Below are 9,025 nucleotides of genomic sequence, written 5' to 3' on the forward strand. Positions count from 1 at the left end.
ATTGCATGACTATGGATTCAATTATTCAGTGACTTATATGAAGCGCGTTAGAGTTTTGTTTACATAAATTTATTTTAATAAATGTATAAAAAACTACAGTGTAAATAGATTTTCATAACTGAATTTAATACAGGTAAAATTGAGAATGAATGACAATATCTGATATATAAGCCCTTTGTTCAATTTTCTTCATCGACAGTTTAGTGGGATATGTAAATAGTTGAATCAAATGTAAATAATTATTCGCGGTTTATTAAACGCATTTTTTAAGCATAACTCTGTTATATGTACTGTGTGTTAAAATGTGGAAAGCCGATCGAAAAAGCCATGGTCTTTCAAACGGTTTTCGAGTATCTGGCTGTGTTTTACTGTATGTTATCGTAATGTAAAAAATAATATTTAAAAATCTACATTTTACTTGCTTTAAAATATTGATTCTTGTATTATTTTTGTTTCAGAATATACATAGGTACTCACTCGGTAACTTTATTATGTGTCCTTTTATTTATTTGTCATATCTGGAATTAATGTATATCAGTATTAAATAAAAAAGCTTACCTTGCGGTTTCCTCGACAAATTCAGTATTTAAAGAAATATTCTTCGATCTGTATGTGTCCTATTGCGCTCAGCAATATAATTTCTTGTAGTACACATGTGCCGTTGAATAAAAAAAGCGAATTTGCGAGCACCTTTGATAAAATTTACCGGAACCGAGTTTTTAAAAATCAAAATAATTTCGACGAACCGCGTATAGAACTGAAATGGCTCAAAATTAGACAGCGGAGAGACTATCACTCCCTCTCACTTCTGTTCAATGTACTTCATAGTCCTAACGCTCCTATATACCCGCGTGAAAAATTTCAACACTTATCAGTTCATGGTTTACCTCTTTGTTCTAATTCTCAAGGCACTCTCTTAATACCCATCCACAATTCCTCTTTCTTCTCTAACTCATATAGTGTCCATGCGGCTCGACTGTGAAATCATCTCCCATCCACCATCGAATATGTTACTACATTATCTCTGTTTAAATCACGTCTAAAGAAACATCTCCTTTCTCTTCCTTAATCTCTTCTCCTTTCCTTTTTCCTCTTTCCTCTTTTTTTTTCCTTTTTCCCATTGAGTAATAGTTTTGATTTAAAGTAATTTTCTTTTTTTTTTCTATTGAATATGTTCTGTGACTTGAATTATAAAATAATTTGTGAATTAAAAAATAAAAAAACTTTTATTTTATTGGTTGGTTGGAAGAAATGGCCATTTGGCAATAAGCCCACCAATATACAAAAAACATTATTTACAAAAAGTTAAATAAATATAGATATTATTAACATTTACATCTTTTATTATTTTATTTATTTAATTTTACAATACGCCCAAGGGGCATTTACAAAACATATACAGGTAAGTACAAACATAGCAAGTAATAGTTTAAAAAATAAACAACTCTTTTTTTGTAAACATGTAGAAACAAAAAAAGCATGCTGCAATGCAAAATAAAAAGTGAAACTTCGCATAGTAAAAAAGGAAAAATAAAAATATGGATATAAGAAAAATGTTAGAATTAAAAAGCTAATTGTAAATTACTTGCAAAGAATTCAACAAAAAAAATGGTATAAACAAATTAATGTTTAAAATAAATAGTAAAAATTAGTTTACAGTTAGTTTAAATAAGATAATAATACACAAAAATATTTGATAAATTAGTTTCAGAAAGAAATAAGATAATAATAATACACATCAAAAACAGAGAAAAAAATGCATGAAAAATAAAGTTTTATTACGACTTTAATAATTAGTTTTAAACAATGCATTTAAGAACGTTTAAAAATGAATAATTGTGGTATTAAAATGTCTGAATCACAAGTAAATTTGTTGGCAAAGGAATGTAAACGCGGAATCGGAGAGTTACGTGCATAGTTAGGACCTACGTTTGTACTCGTAGTTGCAAACAACTCCGTACGATTCGGTATTTTGAAGTTAATAAGATACTTCATCTCTGTTGTAATATAATAAGATATTACAACAGAGATGAAAAACATTTGAGAAAAGGTAATATAGAAGTCTAGGCATCTACAGGGCTTATGACCTGTCATTGGCTGGTTTGAGTGGCCACTTTACACACTGTGTAACATTCACCATTCTGCCCATATTTTAACATCTATATTCCTTCTATTCACTCATCTGTTGATGTTTGTGAAGTTAAAGAGCTGAAACCTTTATTTATGCGGGTGAGATTCATGTGATTGAATTTTTTCACTTACATACTAGGCAACGCCTGAAATTTTTTATTTAACAGTTCAACCTGGTCAATTCACCTCTGCTTAATATTTTCAAAATATTAAAAACTTCATTATTTGTAATCGTAATTTTATAATGAGGAAGTTCAGTGGTTTTTTTCAAATTTTTTATTTGTTAATAGACTGTTAAACTAAGTCAAAATTTTTTTTTTTTAATTTTTACATATCGTATTATTGGCGCTACGATTTTTTAAAGTTTTGTATTTCTGAAATAACTCCGCGTGTGACGTCAGAGGTTCATTTCCGCTTCTTCTCATTCAGTTCTTCCCATTGGTCCAGAAGCGACAAGCAGACCGGAAATCTTCCATAGCTCTCAGATCATAGGTCGATTCACATGAACCAGTGACGTCATTTAAAGTAGTGCGTTTTTATCAAAACATTTTTTATTATTTTTTCTGTACATTTTCAAGAAACTTTGCCGTACAATTTAATGCTCTAATTTTTACCCCGCGTAAGAAAACATTTTTTGTATCCAATTTCCCGTAGGGCTGAAGTTCCTCATTGTAATTTTGTAATTTTATTTTATGTATAATAAACGTATTATTATATAACTACTCTATATATATGAAAAAAAACTTGTCATGTTTCCAATAATTTAATTAAAAAGATGATTTTTTTTTTATAAATCTTAGTTATTTTTATTTATTAACGAAAAACAACAGTTGTTATATAAGAATACAAAATATAAGAAATAGTACATACATCCAGTTAAAAGTTTTTCACAAATATAATGAGAGCACATGTTACACAGTAAAGAGAAAAATAATATATTATATAAGACATGAGAAAAAAAAGAGCTCGTAAGAAGGTTAAGGGATGAGGAAATAGAGTGGAGGAGTGGAGGAGAGGGGTTTTCTTAATATAGTTGACCAATTCAAAGTTTTGATATTATAATAAAATAAACATAATTAAAGGAACATAAACTTATTACACACTGACAAATGTTTCATTTTACAGTGTTTCAAAAAGTTTGAAGTCACAAAATTTTGTATTAAAAATATCTAAATGGGGACAAAGTAAATTAAATTTGGAGCAGCTACGATAAATAATCGAGTTTTGAACATAATTTTTTTGGGCAATGAATTATAAAAAAAATGAACTTGTCATGTTGACTTTACGGGACAATTGATTGAAATACGATCCAAGAGATATGGACTATCGATAAAATTGTTTAAAATTTTGAAGAAGAAAGACAGATCAATTACTGAGTTTTAAAATATTTTTATGTACATATTTATATATTTTTATTGTTTTTTTACTATGTTTTCACAACATTTATTGCTTTGTTTTTACTATGTTTTTGCTTCATTTTTTTAACTACATTTTTACTATGTTTTCACTAAATGTTTTACCATGTTTTTTAGTTGATTTTTTACTTTGTTTTGCACTTTGTCCACTATCTTTATAACTGTTTCTATATATTGATAACTGTTTTTTTACTGTCTTAGAACAGGGTAAATAACTCTAGTTAGGCAGTCAAAGCAACTTTGCATAAATTATAATTTTGTGTATGTAATATAATATGATAATAAATAAATAAATTATGAAACCTGTGTAAAACACCAATATAGAGTTTCAACTATAATTTATTTTTTAAAAAATAACCTGTATATATGAAATCAATCAACCAATAATAATTATATTCATTTTAAAGTCGTACCCTTACAAATATTTTTGAATAATAGGAGGCTTTTTCTTTGTAAAGGAAAAATAAGAAACCTGCTGATAAGCTGGTTTTTTTAGTGGGTTTCTTATTTTTATTTTTAATTTTTTCGTTTATGTTTACCTTCTTAAATAAAAATAAATGAAATATTTATTTATTTATTTATTTTATTAGGTAAACAAACAGTATGTACACATATATTGCCAAATTCTTTGTATATTAGTGTGAGAAACTCATGCACACACCAAAAAAATTGTTTACACTTAATACAATAATTTAAATTATGTTCAATATAATAAATGTAAAAGAAACGAAATGAAAAAATATTTATATAATAATAATAATAAAGTTAAATGTCCGCTTCTCTCAAAATTTCTATAATTTTTGACCTAAATTTACATACATTGTCACAAATATGATCTTGGCTTGTATGGAAATCCTCAATCATTAACAGCAATTATTTTTATAGACCTTAAAATATAGCTTTATTAAATTGACAGCTGTCAAACTAATGTTATTGGTGATAGGAAATTACTGATCGCTGATCGAATCGACTTTATCAGTTTTTTCATGCAAACATGAAACTCTGTCTCGAAAAATTAATTTAAAAACGAAAAAATAAGCCTATTATAGTGTGTTTAACACAATTATTTACCAAAAAATAAGACTTTTATACTTTTTTCATGAACAACCTCAAATGAATTATTTTTTATTCGATCCATTTGTCCCATCTCTAAAGTTTTTGCAAAATGATGTAACCTTAGAACGTCGTTAATAATTAGGTTTATTTGAGTTTTTTTAGTTTTAAAGCTGATTTTATATATTTATGTTGATTTATGTGTCAAGCATTGTATCAAAAAAAAATATTAACACGCCAGATACGAATGATTTTTCGTGTGTCAATATAAATAACTACTTAGACGTTACTACAAAGTTATAACGTCACTTTTTCTGACAAATGGCATTCTAATCAAGCTATATTTTAAGGACTAGGTATAGTATATAAGGAAACTTTGTAAATGTTTAAGTTAGTTTGAAAATGTCCTAACAAGACAAAACGCGTCACAATATACGCTCTTGTCGAAAAATAAAGAAAAAAAAAACTTTAATAATCTTTCAGAAATCTTAAAATCTATAGGAAATATTAAATCATTTCAATCTAAATAAAAAAAAAACACATGAGACTCGCCCTATCCCAAAATCAATTCAGTAGAAAATTGTCTGTTTATTTTAGGATATAATATCTAATTTTAAGGAACCTGTTTAAGTAAAAATTAAATATAATAATATATAAAAATAAAGGTAAAACGAACTTTCCATTTCTAAACACGAGTTTTCACTCTATTAGAGGTAGAAACGATATTATTAATTATGTATGTACAAACCATTAGTAATTTTATGTTTTGTAAAAAAAAAAATTTAACACATAAATGAATAAAAAAATATTTGATTATTATTATTCCAGTAAATAAATTATTTTAGTATTAACATAAACATAATGCAGCTCGATCACAAATAACTATCGGCGTGCTAATAAGCGACAAGATAAAAATTTCTCTCCATGGTTGTTTATCGTATTCGTGATCACAATGGAACATGTATGAACATCTAATATTAAATGTCAAAATATTTACGTTTCGCGACGTATATATAATCCTACTGATCAGTCACATATTTGAATGTCACCGGTGTAAATATGGAAAATATTACAAAACTGCTATTTTAATGAACATGCAATTTATTGCATTTAGCTGGTGGTTGGCAAGCCAAATGTCAAGAAAAGCAGTCGCCATAGTAATTGTAATTTAATTTCCACTTTTTTGTATTAGATACTCCTCACTATTTTGCAAATTCAATATATATTGTATTATTTTTTATAGTAAACGCCGATTTTTCGCCAATGGACTGTGTTTATTTACGAGGAAAACAAAAAACAAACCGACACGAGCGTTGACTTATGACTGCGATAACTTAAGCATGTTCACCATTGTTAATTTTGTGATCGCTCAAATGCTTAGCATGTTTTAAACACGTCGATAGTTATTTGTGATTGAGCTACAGTATATATTTTTATTTTTTGCACCACAACAGGCCAGGGGCCCAATAACATTGGTGAATTACATCACAGAACACCCAGGTTTGAGAAAAATCACATTTAATTTTTACGTTCTCACCGGGAATCGAACCCAGAACCTTCCGTGTATGAGTCAAGCGTATATATAAACACAGATATACGAGTATATCACCACAAGTATTATGTATTTGGCCTGGGCCGATTACAATACTTACATGAAGAAACATGCATACAAGAAACTGAACAAAAATAACATTAAAGTATGTAGCAAAGACAAACAAGGGCAATAAAATAATGGTATAGAATAATATATATGCACAAACACAATCAACATACAAGACATTGTTTTTTTATGAAACTATCCTGTATTATCACTAGTGCAGTAGCACTAAATAATTTTATTTATTACATATATCATAAACTTAGCAATCTTGAATAAATTTATTTAACTTAATTTAGGTTCTGATATTTAAGTAAGTTCTGCCTGGAATATTCAATGCGTTCAAATATTCATGTTGCTGTGATATGAGTTTTTTTATAATCGTGGCAATAAAATAAACGCGGTCTTTTACCCCAAACTTGCTTTTAAATGGGTATTAAATACTTGCGCGGAGTTGTGAAATAGTTAGTTAATATTATAGTTAATTTAAGAATATAATTAAAATATTGCTAAATTAATTATTTTACAAGTTTTCAATATTTTTTTGATAATAAATAATCTATGGAAAAAAAAACAAATTAATCAGTGATTTACGATGTATATTGTTGAATCAAATGAAGCATTTATTAAAAACGTGTGATTTCTGTTTAAAATATTCACAATATAAAAAAAACAAGAAAAGCACAAAAAACATCAATAATCCCTTAAATCTAATAATAATTTAAAGTTTTGACATACTGCTGTCTTCTTCTTGATTCCAATGGATTTCGCCATCCCTGATGGTGCGCACACTCACTTTCTTTAGTAACTATTTTTAATAAATCGCGCCCGGAATAAATTAATAATTATTTTTAACACAAATTTATCAAAAATAGCAAAAGGTAATTATTTTTAATTTCAATTTTATTTAACCGACATTACGATTTTTAATTTCAATCAAATCAAACGAACACTCACTTTGAACACTCCCGAGATTTAACAATAATTATTATTGTGCAAAAATATTTTTTAAAAAACGCCTGAATTATCTTTGGCAGGCCATGTGGTGAATGGCTAAGACGTTTGCTTAACGTACTGAATTTTCGGGTTCGATTTCCAGCCAGGTCACAATTACATTCTTTAAAGCCTGGGTGTTAGCATTTACAAACCGCTCCCGAAAATGAATGTACTTTATTTTTAAAACCACAGTTTTAGAAAACGCGAGGGGGCAATTATTTTTATTTTTACTGATTAAACCGATTTAAGTTTGTTTTACTATTAATTGAACACACACTTTTTAACACTTCGACATTGGACAAGTTCCAATGCGGCCCATCTCAACACAGGACTTTTAGTCTCATGGAGTTGGGACTTATGTCTCAAATAATGTACAATATACTTATGTATATAAATAAAATAACAAAATCGCCGATTTGGCGGATAACGTGGTCTAACGGCTAAGACGATGCCTCATTCACGTTTGTGTATTCGGGGTTCGATTCCCGATCCTTTAAAACAGCCTAACACAACACTTCACACTTCACTGACTAACACAAAAAAAAACATTTTTAAAACAGGATTGTTACACTGGATTTTAATAGTAAAATTTGAACAATTTATTTTTAAAGAGAAAAATTGCCACCCCAGTACATCACTTTTTAAATGAACATCAGCAACCAGATGTTTATTATTATTAAAGGATTTAAAAAAAAAAAAATATTCGCGAAATCACCAACTTTTTGTTAAAACCTTTGCAAAATACAGTATTTTTACACGCGTGCTGCGCGATCGAATTTTCGAGATAAACTGACCACAAATTACACTCATTGTATGAAAATATTTTTTCTCTGACTTTATTTCTTATCTTTTCGCACTATCTCCCTCTAATGTATGTCAAAAAAAAAAAAAAAAAACATAAACTCGACAGCCATAAATCAAAAAAAAAAAAACTCAAAAATAAAATCTCAAATGTCAAAATGAAACGTTCTAAAAAAAAGTTTAATTGCGTTAAAACTACTTAAAATTGAATTTATTCGTATTATTTTTTCACAATGTGGGTTGGTGTACGTATTTAATACCATTTTTGCCATTTTTAAATTGAATTGATGTATGAAAAATGCTTCGTTATATTAGTAAAATTTATTTATTTCAATTTATTTTTAAAAACACATCATACTTTATTCACAATTATTTGGACAAGACAAGTAATCGAACTCGGGAGAAATATATGGTCAGGACAAGCGACCGATTACCCACCACTTTACCAAAGCTGCCCCAGGAGTGGTGGCTCAGTGTCAACTTCTCAAGAGCAATCCGAAACAAGTAGGTTTATTAGCATTGTTTATAAAACTTACACAATTCGGAAAAATCTGTGATTTTACAGTTAAGGGGTCTGAGGGTTTCAACACTTGTGAATTAATGCAAAAAATACGCCCACGTGTTGATTTGACCGTCGAATTTTCAGAAACCACTTTATTTAACCTGGGATAAATGACTCCCAGTTTACGGTGAGTAATCAGTTCAACTTTGATTTTCAAGAAAGATAGGCCGGAGGTTGGGCTTATCCAGAGACCAATATATGTATAACGAGTTAGAAACTAGCTTAAATATATCTTCTCTTCAAGACCGTCGTAATAAATCCGACTTCCTAGTCCTGTTTAAAATTCTCAACTCACTCTTTGATGCGCCTGAACTACTGGGCTCAATAAAATCAAATATCCCAACGAGAAACCTCAGACAAAGCTTACTTTTTCATACCGATAACCATAGAACTAACTACGGTTTGCATTCCCCTGTGCCCAGAATTCTTAGGTTTGCCAACAAACATACCAGTCTTGATTTCTTTGATAAC

Source organism: Micrasema longulum, unplaced genomic scaffold, assembly GCF_059751315.1.
Source record: "Micrasema longulum isolate JH-2025_06_02 unplaced genomic scaffold, ASM5975131v1 h1tg001257l, whole genome shotgun sequence".
Taxonomy (NCBI): Eukaryota; Metazoa; Arthropoda; class Insecta; order Trichoptera; family Brachycentridae; genus Micrasema; species Micrasema longulum.